Source organism: Euprymna scolopes, chromosome 24, assembly GCF_053919585.1.
Source record: "Euprymna scolopes isolate OS-2025 chromosome 24, ASM5391958v1, whole genome shotgun sequence".
In the NCBI taxonomy this organism is placed as follows: domain Eukaryota; kingdom Metazoa; phylum Mollusca; class Cephalopoda; order Sepiida; family Sepiolidae; genus Euprymna; species Euprymna scolopes.
Window position 1 is genome coordinate 20561238 of NC_136505.1, and position 18437 is coordinate 20579674.

The window sequence follows — 18437 nt, forward strand, 5'->3', positions numbered from 1 at the left end:
TGCTTTCTGTTCTCTAGAGCATCACAAATTTCACGTACAAGCTTTCGCCACTTCGGTCTTTGCAGTGTAAGTTCTTCCCATGTGTCGATGTCGATTTGTAAGATTTTCAAATTATTCTTTGAACCTCTTCCTATGATTGTGTTGAGGGCGCTTGCCATTTTCCAGCTCCCCGTAAAGAATTTGTTTTGGCAGCCTACAGTCTTTCATTCGAACCAAGTGGCCCACCCGACGCATGTGATATCTGATTACAAGGGCCTCAACACTAGAGCAACATGCTCCCACAAGGACTTGAGTATCGGGTACTTGTCTTGCCACTTGATGTTTAAGATACGTCTCAAGCATTTTTGGTGAAACCGTTTAAGCCATTTAATGTGCCTTTGATGCAATGTGCATGTCTCCGATGAATAAAACAGTGTGGTTAGCATACAAGTCTTGTAAACACAGATCTTCATCTTGTCTGTGATGCCACGATCAGACCACACTCTCTTCTTCAACCTTCCAAAAGCTATAGATGCCTTTTGAATTCGCCTGTGGATTTCAGTGTCGAGACAGCCATCCCTCGATAGAGAACTACCAAGGAACACAAATGAATCAACTACCCTCAGTCTAGCACCACAGACCATAATGTTCGGTTCCACGTATGACTGACCCGGTGCAGAAGTGAACATCACCTTTGTTTTAGACAGACTGATTCTCAGACTAAAGGCAGTGCAGGAGTCAGCAAAGCTATCCATTATATGCGGCATATCAGTCTCAGTGTGCGACAAAAAACAGCATCGTCTGCATGCAGTAACTCCTTGGCCAAAACATGATGCAGCTTGGTTCTGGCATTAAATCTTCTAAGATTAAAAATGCAACCTGTGGTTTGAAACTTTAACATGACACCTCTGTCGCAATCTCAAAACGCATGAGCAAGTAGAGCAGCAAAATATATAGCGAAAAGAGTAGAGGCAGGAATATCATCTTGTTTGACACCATTGTCAACTGGAATTTCATCAGACAATTTTCCGTTAAACGAGACTCGAGCTTTCATGTCCCTGTGCAGTTCCACTGTTGAATATTCTAACAAAGGTTGGGGGACACCCTACTATCTCTAAGATTAACCAGAGAGCATTTCTGTTAACGGTGTCAAATGCTTTGATTAGATTCTTTATCACTTGATACAGTGGTATCTGTTCTTCAATGCATTTCTCCTGGACTTGCCGGGTTGAAAAAATCATATCCATAGTTCCTCTGCCAGACTTAAAGCAACTTTTTGACTCTGGAATAGCATTAGGACAAACATCCTCCAGTAATCTGTTTAATAGAAGTCGTGCTAAAACTTTCCCAGCAGCTTCGAAAACCATAATCCCACGGTAGTGGTCACAAACATTCTTCTGTCCCTTTACTTTAAACAGGGTCACCAAGACACCATCAATCCAATCCTGTAGAACAGGAACACCTTCCCAGATTTCCTCAACAAAACCAAGGATAGCATTAGCAATATTCACACCTCCAATCTTAAGAAGTTCCACCGGAACACCATCCAAACCAGGTGCCTTGCCACTGCTGATTTGTGCGAAAGCCAACTGCACCCCAACCAGATTAGGCAAACGATCCATTCTGAATATGATATCACATTGTGGTAGGCTATCAATTGCATTAGCATCTACTGCTGAGGGATTGTGAAATACATCAGTAAAGTGGTCTTGCCATATTTTCAAGATATTTTCTGGATCCTTAGTGACAACAGAACCATCTTTCTACATCAGGGGATATATTGAAGAGGTAGGAGGACCAAATACTTGGCGCAGGATAATACATACATACATACATACATTTACACAGACAGATGAGGTTTATATTATAGAAAATGACGTTCTAAAATGTTGAAACAAAGAATGGCTAAGACAAAATGAGAAGTTGTTTGTTATTGAATTCATTGAAAATGGATTTAAGAATATTAAAATTTGGACAAGAAAATATATCAAATAATTTCTACTCGCTTCGTATTGACAATTCTCTGTTCTTACTCTTTAGATCCCTGAGCTTAGATAATGTGTTTTGCCAAAAGTAAACTGTATTAGCTGGTTTAATAACTGACTATCCTCTTTCATGCTTAATATTTAATGTTTTTAACGCCAATACGTTCAGCATGTCATAATCTTGGAAATATAATTTTGAACTACTTAGTACGAATTTCCAATAAAATTACATGGATCGAAAACTATAAGATTGCCTTTATGTTCTCGATTATTTCATCTACAGTATTTTTCATACCTATTTCAATTCATTGTCTTATAAAATAAAATTATAAGCATTATCTGAAGCAAAATGTATCACTAAATAATAATGAAGAAATGAATTTGTGTGACTGTGCATTTTTCAGTTGGTCCATCCGATTACGACAGAACATGATGAAATAAGAAGTGTTGGAAGGACGAGAACAGGTGAAGAATTAAACTAATACGAATTTCTCAATTTGCAATCTGTGCATTTAATATCTGAACCGGGTTGTACCACACCCTTCTTAAGATATGTTATTAAGGCCTGTAAGCTCTCAGATGACGTCATAGCTGAGGTCCTAGCAAACAAGGTCTGTTGAATAGTAAGTCTGTCGATAATGAATCTAAACATTTTCCAAAAAAGGATTAAAAACCTTGAAAAATGTATTTAAACTTGGGAAAAAATGGAACATGATAGTTTTTACTGAAACTCATTCAATATTACATAAAAAATAATTCAAAACGGAAAAATTATGCGTTTATGTGTTGAAAGTAATTAAACATTTCCTTGTTTCATGGATTTTAAAGACATTAATTATTTACTTATAAATTACAGTTAAAAAGAAGAAAAGAAAGGAACGCGATTCGATTTATAGTAAAACTGAACTTTATTCAATATAAAAACGTTATGCATGTAAAATTGCATACGTTCGCAACAGAAGACAACTACATATTGCAAAACATGAAATATTTATATCGGCAATAAACAATTATTAAACAAATGACTTAAAATTAAACGATAATTAAAATTTTATTAAAACGAACGACAATAAATATTTTAAAATCAAAACGAACAAAAATATTTTTTAAAAATCAAAACGAATAATTTTTTTTTTAAATCAAAACGAACAAAAATGTTTACAATCAAAACTGACAAGAATATTTAATCTAAAATAAACGACAATATTTTTAAATCAAAGGAAAAACAATATTTTTAAAAATCAAAACGAATAATCTTTTTAAAATCAAAACGAACAAAAATTTTTAAAATCAAAACTGACAAAAATATTTTTAGGTAACATGAACGACAATATTTTTTAAATCAAAAGGAAAAACAATATTTATAAAAATCAAAGCGAATAAATCTTTTAAAATAGGCAGCAATATTTTAAAATTTGAACAATAAATTTTAAAATTAAAACAAAGAACAATATTTTAAAAATTTAAACGTACAACAATATTTTAAATCAAAACGAATGATATTTTTTAATCAAAACCAACAATAAATAATTTGTGAAACAAAAACCAACGATAAATTAGTTTAGCTGAAAAACAGACGATAAGTTAACAAAAATTAAACAAATAAAATTCAAACAGATAATGTTAATAAAAATAAAAGTTACAAGTACATAACTATTTCCAACATTAAATATTAAAACATTACAAAAATCGGGTATTTTTTACAAACCACATAGATTCGAAAAAAATGGTTCAAAAAACAAATATAGAACAAACACATATTACCTTTAATTGTATCCAAATGTAAAAACGGTCTTCTGAGCGTCAAAAATGATCTAAAATTCGAAAAAATTAAGACAATACTGATAGAAATTCACCCAATAATTTTCCCTGTGACATTTTCTGACACTTATTGCTTGTATTTCTATCAGCATTTTGTCTTTTATTTTTTTTTAATTTTCAACCATTTTTGACGCTCCGAAGACAGCTTGTTTTCGTTTCGATTACATGTTTACTTTAGCAGCTCGACTCGGCATTAGTTTTTTTTTCTCGAACCAAATAAAAGTTTCAGATTACATTAAAACAAATAATACTGATCCGGGTAGGTAGAATAGATACTTATCTTCTTTCTGGTAACATTCATGTGTTATATATTTTATTTTTCACCTTTTTTTGTTTTCGTTTGTTGACTTCTCTTCTAAATCCCCGAAAACGGTTTCGCAATTAGACGTTATCTACTCCCGGTTGTTTCTTGCGTCTTGTAACCAGATACATAGAATAAGATTCAATAACGTCACCAGAATATATGACGTTACTTCTTAGGTCATCTTAATATTATTACAGATGGCTGTGACAATACTGATAGAAATTCACGCAATAATTGCCACTGATATTTCCTGACACATATTGCCTGTATTTTTATCAGTATTTTGTTTATATCTTCGAATTTTGAGCCATTTTTGACACACTAAAGACAGCGTGTTTTCGTTTGGATTCGTCTGGTCACCTTAGCAGCTCGAGACAAGTGTTTTTCGAACCGAATAACAACTAGGTAGATAGGTAGAATAGTAACTTATCTTGCTTTTAATTACATTCATTTTTTTTATATATTTGGATTATTTACCTTTTTTTTCATTTGTGGGCGTCTCTGCTAAATCTCCGAAAACAATTTTGTCATTGCACGTTATCTACATCCGGTTGTTTTTTTTTTGCGGGGGGGGGGGGGTACACGTGACCCGATTATATAGACCAAATCCAATGGCATCACCATTACTGACCTATTTTATTACAGAGAGTGGTGGTTGTACATTCTGTTCAATAAAACACTTCAGAATATCTGGGATTAAACGTGCATTGCTTCAATGTATGGAAGTCGCAGCTGTAATGATTGTTTTTTTTTTTACACAGTGATCACCACTTATCAAGGCCCGGAAGCCACTTAGGGATAAGGGTTATTGCAAGTACATTACGTTAGTGTGGAGATTTGATGAAGTGTTTAATTAAGGGGGCGGTTCATTAGGAATTTGTTAACATTGGACTTGAAGACATCCAAGTTGTAGTCCGGAGGGAAGCAGGCAGAAGAAAGAAGCTTTGTTCATGGAATCCGCGTTTTGATTTAGGCACAGATATAGAGTGGGGGAAATTTTTCACAGTGGATTCAGCTAGATGTGTGTTTTTCGTGAAAGATTGGCGAGAGGGGACTAGAGATTAGAGTTCAGACGAGCACCTGCCATGGAAATAACGATAAAACAAGGATAGGCTCGCAACGTCTCTTCTGTGGGAGAGAAGTTGCAGGGTAGAGAAAAGGGCATTCCCCACTAAGCCACGAAGTCTATTTTGTACTCTGTCAAGGCAGGATAGGCTGTTTTTAGCAGCTCCTGCCCAGATATGGCAAGAGTATTCCATCCTTGGACGTACTTGGCTTTTATATAGATAAGTAGATTGTTGTTTTAATCATAGACTACTGATTGAACAAAAGATTAAATGAGTCTTTCTTTCTACAAACCAAGGGCGCAAAAAATATTAGCCTCGTAATATAAAAACCGAAACACAAATATTCGTCTCACTTCCTGGAATTTATCTCTTTCAAACTATTCATACATTAACTGTGCAGAAAGTAGAGGCTTATCATTAGTTAATTTTTTATAAATTTTTATGTTTGCATTTGTGTTTTATTTCATTTTTATTTTTTTTGCTGATATTAAGAGGAAATAATGATTAGTAAATCGAGTTGAACATAAAACGAACAATATTTGGAAAAATAAAAGCGAGGTTCCTTTTTCTTCTTCTAATATTCTCATGCGTTTTTCTACTTCCTTTTCGAAGAGATGTAGTGGAATGATGCCAATTTTGCTAGCCAAAAGCCCATCAGAGTTTGAGTGAATTGGTCTTCATGACGCAGAAGAACTTGACTTTTGAATAGCTGCATGTTGTTCTGCGGGTTGTGCAACTTATGGGAAGAGCCAGAACTTTTCTAGATCGACAGAACGTTTCATCCTGTTGAGTACTTTCTTGGTGTTCGTTTGGTTGAGCATTGACGGTAATTAATGGGACATTGCAACTCTTGTATGACGCCTAGTGAAGATCTTCGTTCATACGCTATATTCATAACCTCTATTAAAACGATCCTCTCCTCTCCCCCCTCTCTCTTCCTCTCTCTCTCTGTCTCTCTGTCTCTCTCTCTCTCTCTGTGTGTCTCTCTCTCTACATTGCCTTGTTTGGAATTTGCAAAACTAAAAGTTATTCGAAAAAATATATAAATGTACTCTCACTTTGAATGACGACACATTTCTTTGAATTATTTATTTCTTGACAAAATCCTCTCTTCGAAACTGATTCGAAGTTGATTTCCCGACATGTTATGATTAATCAAATACACATGAAAGACAAAAAGCAGCATGTTAGCCGGAGTTAACCACCGTTCTATTTATGCTTACACCACGCCGCTATTAGTTATACCGCATACCAACCACATATGAGGATTCGTATATCTAACTTTGAAACACTGTTATACAAGAATGTGTCTGCTTTAGGTTTTATCACATTTTATCACGCCTTTTAATGGTTTTCTTACAGTGACTCATGCGACACAAATCAATTGAATGTCACAACTATGTCCCGGCTCTCGGCGACACAGTGATGCCTCCGACGTGGCGGTGTAAATTTTAGAGTTTTTATACTGGTTGCAGAGCAGGTAGATGTGTATACTGGTCGCATAGCTGCTAGATATTTATATTGGTCGCATTACTGCTAGTTTTTTTACATTACGCATAGCTGGTAAGTTTAATACTGATCGCATATCTAGTAGTTTTCTTTTTATACTGGTCACAATGCTGGTAGTTTTATTACTGGTCGCTGGCAGTTTTTAAACTGGTCGCACAGCTGGTAGACTTTTATACTGGTCACACAGCTGGTAGTTGTTATATTGGTCGCATAGCTGCTTGTTTGTTATACTGACCGAATAGCTAAGAGATTTTTATATTATCTGCAATGCTGGTAGTTTTTGTACAGGTTGCATACCTGGTAGTGTTTATATTGTTTGCATAATTGGTAGTTATTTTTTTTTGCTGATCGTCAATCTGGTAGATTTTTTTTTATACTGGTTGGATAGCTGATATATTACTTTATAGTATTTTTTATATTTATCGCATAGCTGGTTGTTTTTTTTATATTAATCGCATAGCTAGTAGTTTTTTTTTTATATTAATCGCATAGCTAGTAGTTTTTTTTATATTTATCGCATAGCTAGTAGTTTTTTTATATTTATCGCATAGCTAGTAGTTTTTTTTATATTTATCGCATAGCTAGTAGTTTTTTTTATATTTATCGCATAGCTAGTAGTTTTTTTTATATTTATCGCATAGCTAGTAGTTTTTTTAATATTTATCACATAGCTGGTAGTCTTTTTTATATTTATCGCATAGCTAGTAGTTTTTTTATATTAATCGCATAGCTAGTAGTTTTTTTTTATATTAATCGCATAGCTAGTAGTTTTTATACTTGTCGCATAGCTGAGATTTTTATATTGGTCGCAGTGCTGGTAGTTTTTTTATTAGTTACATACGTGGTAGTTTTTTATACTGGTCGCATAGCTGATAGATTTTTATACTAGTCGCCATGCTGGTAGTTTTTCACTAATCGCACAGCTAATATTTATTTTACTGTTCACAATGTCAGTTTTTATACTGATCGCATGCAGGTAGTTTTTATACTGGTCGCATAGCTTGCAGTTTTTATATTGGTCGCATAGCCGGTAGTTTTTTTTAATACAAATCGCATAGCTGGTAGTTTTTATACCGGTCGTCTAGCTATTATTTTAATGCTGGTCGCAATGACGGTAGTTTCTTATACTACTCTTATAGCTGGTAGTTTTTATATTGATCGCATAGTTGGTAGTTTTTTTACTGGTCGCATAGTTGGTAGTATTTGTACTGGTCGCATAGCTCGTAGCTTTTATATTAGTTGTATAGCTAGTAGTTTTTATATTGCTTGGTAGAGATGCCTTCAGGAAAATAGATTAATCGGCGGAAAAATGAGACGATCGAAAGGAGACAAAATTTGGTTTAGTTTTTATGCGCCGAAGCTATAGAAAGGTTAAGGTCCGCGAATTTATATTACTAAGTGGCAAGTTATTATCATTAAGTTGCCAAATAATTTACTCCATCAATATCAATACAGCTTATATTCTACAAAAAACAATCAAGAAGAGGAAACATTTTTCTTTTTAGTAAATGAACGCATTACGAAAAGAACATGACTCAAAGTGATCGTGCCATTTCAAATGTTTCATCGTACAGAATTCCCCGCGTTAATGATGTTTGCCGAATATATAATTCATACGCTGTCAAATTTAATTTCAAAAGATAAAAATAAGGTTTAAATCATTAATGATAAAATAACACACGTTCGATTACCCGACGAAAATCAGCGTTTGTGATTGGATGTCATTTATTTGTGTTCTCATTTCACTAATGGAAAAATATTCGTTGCTCAGAAGGAATAAAATCCTATTCGAAACGTGATTGTACATTTCGCTTTTGAAATATTGTTGGTGTAGACTTTACGGTATATCAACAACCATTGAGCCATTTTATGCCTAAATCGTGCATATTTTTGCATATAATTGTTTTGTGGATTCATTTGATTTTATATACTGACGCTTATAATCTCTCGAATGGTCACAAGCTTTGAAAGCTGGCGATCGATGCCCTTTTCTCCCCTTTCCAACCCCTTTCCCACAGAAGAGACGTCACGAGCCTATCTTTTCTCTATCGTTATTTTCATGGAAGGTGTTCGCCTGATCTTTAATTTAGAATACTCACACCGCCCCAAACTTTCAAAAAATGCACCTCTTTTGATGCAATCACAACCAACAACCCCATCTGCATTTCTGTACCAAAATCTGAACGCAGAGTCCATAAACAAATCTATATTTCTAGAAATTCCCGCCTGTTCAACTCATCAGCTGGCATTCTTTCTAGCTGACTAAAACATGGTTGTCTTCAAGTCCAATGTAAACATGTTTTTGACGTTTCGCCCCCTTAAATAACCAAATAATATTCAACTTCCACCGCCATCGATCACTAAGCTGTTGTCTTAGTTGGTTGTTGGTTGTTTTTGTTTTACGGCATATCAACCCTTTTCGGTTTATTTAATGCCGAATCCAAGGATTTTGAAGAAATTTTTTTTTAATAGAATATATTTGTTGTTTTCACATCGGTTTCTATTCAACCCATAGTTGGGACCCTAACAGGTACTACCACTCCGGGTCAGAGTGGACCTGGGAGCAATGGTGATTAAAGGGTGGCTCCACACTCCCCAAAGCCCACAAGCTGGGGCCTCACCACTGGATATAGTTTAAGGTCATATCCAGGACCCCCATTGAGGGACTTTTACTCTCTGCAGGGGGACAGTCGGCGTATTCTAATGCCCCACCGACAGGACCGCTGTTGTCTTAGTGACTACCTTACATTCATAAACCCCTATGTTCGAGGAGCCTTCATACCTTGATAAGCTGTAACTCCCTTGTAAATAAACGATTTTCTACTGGTCAAGTTCAACGAGTACAAACGAGATTACAACTATATGCACTTTTTAATATAAAGATAAATAGATGTATGTCTTTAACGATGGAATTTATATAAAAAAATAGCTGACCGTCTCTGTAAATGTGTGTGATGTTTCTATGTCCCCTATAGAATAAAAGGTTTAGAAAACCTAGATAAAATCAAGACAAGTATTCTTATGTAAAATTCTCCGAGGCAGACAATGGAGGTTGCCCTGAAGCTCTAATTTACGAATATATGAGGACATAATCTCATTGAAACTTTAAATATATCTTATTTTATTATATTAAAATCCCATGTATCAAATGTAATGTAAAAGAAATAAAAGCGTTCCTGAATCTCTAAATAAGATATGGAGGGAAGACTTGTTTTAAAATCTCAAATATATCCTACGTTGCTGAAATTTATATCTTCGTTTAAAATTAGCTGAATATCTATCAATATACCTAGCCAAATAAGGAGGATGTCATCTATGTACATATAATAGTGTATGACACGTGTTTTGCGACACAAGACAAGAGCTCTGAAGCAATTGAGAAAAGAATCTCCAATGCCTTAAAACCCCTAGCCTTCTACTATGAGAAATGGTTCCTCAATCCCAATCCTGGGAAAACAAAAGTTTGTAGTTTCCACCTTAACAACCACATAGCCAACAGGAAGCTGAAGATCCGATGGGAAGGTAAGGAGCTAGTAAATGAACCATATCCAGTCTACCTTGGCATCACACTGGACTGAACTCTCTCCTTCAAGACACACATAGACATAGCTCCGAAAGAATATCGCACCTCGAATTAACTTAATCAGCATACTGGCTAACTCGAGTTGGGGAACAGACCCACACACGCTAAAGACAACATCATTAGCCCTATGTTACTCCACAGCTGAATATGACGCTGCAGTATGGTCTCGCTCAGCCCATGCTCACCGCATTGACGCAGATCTCCACAAAGCTTTCCGGATCATAACCGGAAACTTAAAAAGCACACTTCTACCAACCCTATACCGATTAAGTGGCATACCACCACCTAAAGTCCGCCGGGATATAATTGCGAGAGTTGAGCGTACTAAACAACTCGAAGACCCCAGATACCCTCTCTATGGCTACTCGGAGGTGGCTAGACGACTTGTGTCCCGAGGAAGCTTTGTCACAGTGGAGGAACTACCGGACACTCATACATCCTCTTACCGGCTGCAGATGTGGAGAGAGGTAGACCCTCAGTCTACAAATATAGCACTGCCAGAGCCCAGTGAAACCTTACCACCTGGCATACACCTGTCCTCTTCGGAGTGGGTCACTCTGAATAGGGCAAGGGCAAAAGTTGCAAAAACTGGCGACAACCTCCTCATGTGGGGTTACTCTACAACTGCTGAATGCCCCTGTGGTGCCCAAGTTCAGACCGTCGAGCACATTTGACATCTTGCCCACTGGGGCCCAACTGCACGGACGAAGACCTCGGTGTTGGTAATGAAACCGCACGCCGCTGGTTGAAGAGATGGAGCGACAAGATATGATGACAGTGTAGTGGTTTTAAGTGGTAAGTGTGAATATATTTCTGTTCAAATATGTGCATGTATATGTTGGCATAGCTGGGAGCTATTTTGGTTCCCATGGCTGTGATTTTTATTTGTAGATAGTATTGGTTGTTGAATGTGAAGTTGTTGTGTGTTAAGATAAATTGTATAATGTTGCATATGTCATTAATATTTGTCTCTTGTAGATTTTGAATTCGTAAGAAGTTCCTGCACCCAGATATTCCTTCCTCATGTGGGATGTTGGAATAGAGTGAGGACACATCCATAGTCACAAGAATTGCATTGTTTGGTATGGTCCCTATCCTATGTAAAATTTGTAGATAGTGTGTGGTGCCCTTAAGGTAACTGGGTATGTTTGACAACCGTGGGTTGAGAATGTTGTCTATATGTCCCGAGGTGTATTCTGTGAGGGTTCCAATAGCCGAAACGATGGGTTTGCCAGGTTTAACGATTCTGAGGGCCTTAGCTATGCGGCAGTTTTATAAGGTTTCGTTAATCGATGCCTTAGTGTTTACTGTGTTGCCAAGTGGGAGATGTGTGAGTATGTCCTAACTGTTTGGGGAAGTTTATGGAGTTTGGGGATAGTGCAGACGACAGCTGGGTTGGGGTGGTCTGGCACTAATTTCTCGATCGTGGTTCAATTACTGTGGTCGAGATTAATAATTAGGTTAATAACTTCGGATTTGAATGCGAGTGTTGGGTCAGTGGGAAGTAATTTGTAGAATTCCTTGTTTGCTCGTTGTGTGTTTATTTCTGTTATGTAATCGTTAGTGTTCATGATGGTGATTGCCTCGCCCTTGTCTGCTGGTTTTATGCTTATAAGGTGATTGTTTCGTAATGATTGTATTGCTTGCTGTTCGTTCTTTGTTACATCATAATTGGTGTTTTTTTAAGGTTTTCTATGATGAACTTGTCTAGATGTTTTTTGACTACGATATAGTGTGAGTCTATGTTTAGGTTGCGTCGACTGGGGAATGTCCACTGTGTGTTTTTTAAAGTTCTTTCCTGTTTAATTGAGACGGAGTTGGTGGCTGCCAGATGGTTGTTATTATGGAAGTATTCTTTCAGTTATATTATTCTGATGTAGTCTTCCATGTCATAGCATAGATCCACTGGATTAAGGCTTTTTGATGGGCAAAATGAAAGTCCTTTACTTAATAGTGTCGTTTCAGTTTCCAAGAATCGGTAGTCTAAAAGGTTGGCAAGGTTGATGTGCTGTGTTCTTTTAGGGACGAGATGTGTGTTGTTATGTTTAAGTATGCTACTGAGGGTTTAGGGGTTTTGTTGATTGCGGATGTGTTTCAAAACTTGATCTTTTCTGATTAGCTATTGAAAGGTTAAGGTCCGCGAATTTATATTACTAAGTGGCAAGTTATTATCATTAAGTTGCCAAATAATTTACTACATCAATATCAATACAGCTTATATTCTACAAATAGCAATCAGGAAGAGGATTTTTTTTTCTTTTTAGTAAATGAACGCATTACGAAAAGAACATGACTTAAAGTGATCGTGCCATTTCAAATGTTTCATCGTACAGAATTCCCCGCGTTAATGATGTTTACCGAATATATAATTCATACGCTGTCAAATTTAATTTCAAAAAATAAAAATAAGGTTTAAATCATTAATGATAAAATAACACACGTTCGATTACCCGACGAAAATCATCATTAGTGATTGGATGTCATTTATTTTGGTTCTCATTTCACTAATGGAAAAATATTCATTGTTCAGAAGGAAAAAAATCCTACTCGAAACGTGATTGTACATTTCGCTTTTAGAATATTCATCTGATTTTATATACTGACGCTTATAATCTCTCAAATGGTCACAAGCTTTGAAACCTGGCGAGTAATGCTCTTTTCTCCCCTTCCAGCCCCTTTTCCACAGAAGATGTCACGAGCCTATCTTTTGTCTATCGTTATTTTCATGGGAGGCGTTCGTCTGATCTTTAATTTAGAATACTCACACCGCACCAAACTTTAAATCTGTTTAGTTTTCGTTGTTTTAGTCGTAGACATTAGTAGAGGTGTATGGAGTATATTGTGTCTAGAGTCCCAGAGGTTTTCATTAATATAGTGTTGGTGAGTAAACCACGGAGTTGAGATTTGTTTTCGTCACATGTTTTTGAGAGCATCCATTGTTTTGCATAAGATGTTTTTATCAAAAAATTTCGTAATTTGCAGGAGGCAGCGTCATGTATTTGTTGTACTCTGAGTGTGTGGTTTGTGTTAAACGGACACTGGAAGATGCTGCTAATCCTAAGACCTGTTGCTATGATGTCTGTTTTTTTGCATATTGTTTAAAAAATGATGTCTGTGTGTGAGCCATTTTTCTCAGGTTAACCTCAAGTTTTCTTCTAGCGTGGAGTTCTTAGCCGCCAATTCGGACCATAAACACACACACACACACATACACACACACACACACACACACACATATATATATATATATATATATATATATTATTCAATTTTCACCCCAAACAAGGCACATTGCCACTTTGAAGCAGGGGGCTACTATTAGGGACTTAATTAGCGGGACCATTATGAAGGGAGATGAGTAGAAAGATGTTTGTTAGCATTACACTTGAACTTCTGCATATCAGTGCAGTTGGGAAAGCAGAATCCCGGAAGGGAGTTCCAAAGACCCGCAGTTCTGGGGAAGAAACTATTGGAGTAAAAGGCTTTCTTGCACTTAGGGATCTCTACTGTAAAGGGATGAGACTTAGTAGCTTGTCGGGTTTGTCGGGGGTAGTTACGTCGGGGAGGTACAAGTGTTTGCAGTTAGTCAGAGCATTCACCATTAAACTATTTGTAGAACATGCAGAGGGATGCAACATCTCGTCGATGGGACAGAGGCTGAAGCCTAGATGACAGTTCAGGACTTATCAGGTTGGAGACTCTCTGTACTTCGGCCACCTTGGCACTTTAGTGGGGGTAAGGAATTTTTTGATCTGAGACAGTTCTTTTCAACTAAAGTTTATTTATTTATTTATTTATTCAGCTTCGAAGGTGGTGTTGTGTTTAGTGCTCTGGACTCGCATTACTTTTGGAATTGAGGGGAGTGTTTTCCTCAGAATACAGATTCCTAGTTATGCAATGTGAGGGATATGTTAGATGGAATAAGTCTTTGGAAAGCGATGTTTTTAGTAGTTTTAGCAGCTTTTAAGACTTTGTGGTTAAATACAATGACCCCACAACTCAATCTTCAATCCTGCAGTCCGATGCACTTCTGACAGCAATTGCTTCTGCCAAACAAAAAAGACGCCCTCTCTCCCAAATACAGGCTTTTTATAGGACAAAACCGTCCAAAGTTATTTGCATACTCTTCCCATGATCTCTAGTCTATAAATAGACGCAGTGGCCATTCTCTTCTTTCTTCTTTCACTCTCTGAAGCGGGCGTTGCCAGTGGTAAAAGGTTTGCACGATTTTTTTTTTTTTTTACTACAGACTTGAACTTTTGGAAGATGAGGTCTTTCCTCTAATCTCATTGTAAATGCTTCTTTAATGATGTTACCTAGTTTTTAATTCCGGGTCAATTGTTTATAATCTGGCTCGGCAATTTTTTTAAATAATGGTGGTGGTTCAGGTGTTTACATTGCTCGCGGTGACAGTGATGAGGAAGGCTATTAGATATTTGTAAATAGACAGCTGATGGGTGTGGAAAACATGTCAAGGTACCACTTGATAAAAAGGATCATAGTGATGAAAGGGGTGTATAGCGGGGTGTTGATCGACTAGTGAATGGTGATACAGTTCTGATTGTAGTTGTAGTATGGTGTTTTGTGTCGTATAGTGGTACATTTTAAAGAAAGACGGGGACATGTAATGCAGGATAGACGATGACAAGAGAGAGAATTAGATGATATTTATACAGTTCTGGAATGTTTCTACTTAACATATAGCGAGGAGAGAGGGTGATCAGTTCTTTCAACACAGAGGAGGGGAACAGTCATTACTTATAATGGAGAGAGACATTACTTAGGATGGGGTTATACAAAGTCCATATAAGATGATTACACATTATTATAGATTCCATGAACAAAGCTTCTTTCTTAGAACTGCACGGCTGTGGAATTGTCTTCCGTTTTCCTGCTTTCCAGTTGTCTATAATATGATTGTCTTCAAGTCCAATGTAAACAAGTTTCTGATGCGCCGTTCCACTTAAGTTAACAAATTTACCGAACTTCCATTACTATCGATTACTATATTGCCCTTTTGACTACTGTTCACTCTTTAACCCTTATCCTTGAGTGGCCTCTCAGCCTTGATAAGTGGTGACGCCTATGTAAAAATATACCTTCACTTGTTAAATGACGACACAAAGACAATAGTTACAAAAATCGATGGTGATTGTTTACTTATTAAATGGCTTCTTATTTGTTACTTTAATCTGCCTTATACTAAGAGACAGTGTGCCATGTCTGCAATCCAAGGGACGTATTGGATGGCTGGAACAGACAGAACACCCTTCTGTTTTAGAGTTAATGTTCATGGTTTTACATCGATAACAGTATTCTCTAACAAGCTCCGATACAGCGAAACTAAATACACCAGAAAGTAGTGTGTAGTAGACATTCAAGTCTTATCCGGTAAGCATATCAGTTATATATATGAATATATGTATGTTATGTGCGCGAATGAAAAACGCAATAAATACAATTTGTTTCAATAAATTGAGACATTGAATAGCGAATATATTAAATTTAATAATAAAATGGCGAATATGACAGACTGTGACTAATAGCTTATTTTAATTGAAAACGATATCATGTTATGGAGAATGGAATGGTAGAATGTCTTCGCGTGTTAAAATGCGACAAATTTTGTAGTCATAGTTTCTTCATTTTAAGAATGTTGTTTATAGCCTTTTGCATTCGAACTTTTCATGTATACCTATTAAAGATAAAATAAATATAAATCTGATTATATCTATTCCTCTGTTTAATATAGAAAACATGTGCAGATTAGAGTGTTATTTAAACTCATTATATCATGGCATTTCGAAGCTTCGTCTGAAGAGGAGAAAGGAGCTGTATATACATTTGCGACGTCTAGCATATGTTTTATTAGCTTCGAAATGAAATGTTGATAGTAAAAACAAGAGAAAGTATAGGAACAATAATAGTCGGTGTGGAAACTTCGAGGAAGGGTAGAGATAATGAGGGTAGTATAAACACACACACACACACATATAGTTGGGGAAGAATATACCGCAAAGAAATAAAGCAACGAAATATAGTACAATAAAAAAATAAATAAAAGGATAAAATTGAATAAATTATCTATTATATAAATCTCACGTGTCGGTTAAAATGTATGTATGTATGTATGTATGTATGTATGTATGCCTTGTGTCAGGTCATGTCATATGCTACTGGTACCATGTAACCCAGTACTACCTGCTTCATGGTCGGGTCACCGGCGACTAAACTGGTTCCCCCACCAGACTTGTTTGGTGAGGAGGGCGGCTAGTCTCCCTGGAGGATTAAAAACAAGACCTTCCAAAGGGCGAATAAACTCTTTTTCTGGGTCAACGACCAACTAGCACCGTGTATATTTGTGTGTGTATATGTGTATTGGGGTGGAGAGGGCTCCCGTAAGCCGTGGTGAAGGCAACCTTTCTAGGAGAAGCAAATCTCTGATTTTAAAAACCATAAAGCGGAAGACCAGTACCCGCATTAAGCTTGTCTGCAGTTTAATTTGTGGCTGGCTATCTTGCTCTTGCTTGTTGCTGGATCTCAACATTTTGAACCGAGAGAGAGACTTAGCTGTCGTACAAAGCTAAGACTCTGTAACATCATATTTGTATAGATGCTCCCTCAGGCATTTGGGCTCATGGATTTTAAATGTCTAAGGGAGTGGCACTCGTCTGACAAGACGTTGCAATCATCATCATCATCATATATGCCTAAAACTTCGACAGAGGCAACGGATTTTCACGAGATTGATATCGTTTTGACGTCCGACTTTTCGAATGACAAATACCGAAAAATTGTCTTAAAACATTAATTCCTTCAGTCTCAACTAGGCACTTTTCAACAAGGAGGGGTCGCTATTTTCGGTGATATTTTCGAAAGGCATCCCCTCTTTTCGACTGACTAGCCTTAATTTAAACCTTCGCCACTTCGGGTTTGACGATGGACGTAACGGCAAAGACGCCACTTTTCACGTTCTTTTCCCCCATTCGTGGTACGGCTTCGTACCTGCCTGCCTTCTATTACCAACAATTTTTTTTATTTGCTCAACACACCTCCAAACACCCGGGCAATGCCAGGCACCCAGGCTAGTAAACATAGAAAGCAGAAAACGCAGTCAAAAACCTGAAGGCCATGAAGGTAGAAAATTATAAACATACAGCAATATCGTATTTACGTATCAGGTGTAGTAAGCCATTTTGTTTTGAGAGGTTGTCCAATTTGAAACTGAAGAAATAAGGTTCTTATGTGGTAATTCCTGATTAGTACTGTGTGCTGATCAGATAATGGTTTTGTGTTGCGAGGATCTCAACAGGTTGGAAATTTCTTGCTGTAGGATCCTGTTTGTATGTATTGGTAATCTGTTATTCACCACCTGAGTATATATATATATATATATATATATATATATATATATATATATATATATATATATATATATATATATGAATATATAAAAAGAAAAATCTGCAAGACACACACGGATATTTAAACGGATTAGAGGTATGTCTATCCTCAACATATCTCTAAGAATAAAAAAAACAATTCAAGGAAACAGAAATTACTTTTTCCTCGTTTAGAAACGAGCATGTATGTATTATGTTGTTTATGTCCTGCTCATTTATAACATAGAAAGCTGGCCTTTGCACCTTTTGACTCGTATAAACCAGCATGTTCCATCGAAGATCAGGCAAGGGAGGATGGGGTTTGGTGGTCTCCTTCCTTCTGCAGCCTTGGACTCTGCTATTGGCCAGCATTTGGTTGACAACCCGTGCTGTGCCGATAGATATAAAATAGATTGGTTCGAGGTGCTACATAGAGCGGACTCCAAAAACCATTTAAAGATTTTGGAGGCCGTTTCTATCGCGGTGCGTCAACCTTCTTTGTGCCGGCAAAAAGAAACATCAAACGCATTGTTTTCTCTTTGGGGAACTTTGAATTTTTTCTCCCGCTTTTTTTTTTCTCCCTCGTTGTGCCAATATTTTTAATCGTTTTTAAACGCAAATAAATTTAATTCATGTTTCTAGAGCAATTGCTCTTGACATATCAAAGGCCTTCGACAAGGTATGGCATAAAGGCCTACTTCACAAGATTTCCAGCTACGGTATAACTGGAAATGTTTTCTCAATCATTAAATCATTTCTCTCCGATAGGCTCATAAGAGTAGTGGTAGATGGACAAAAATCGGAGGC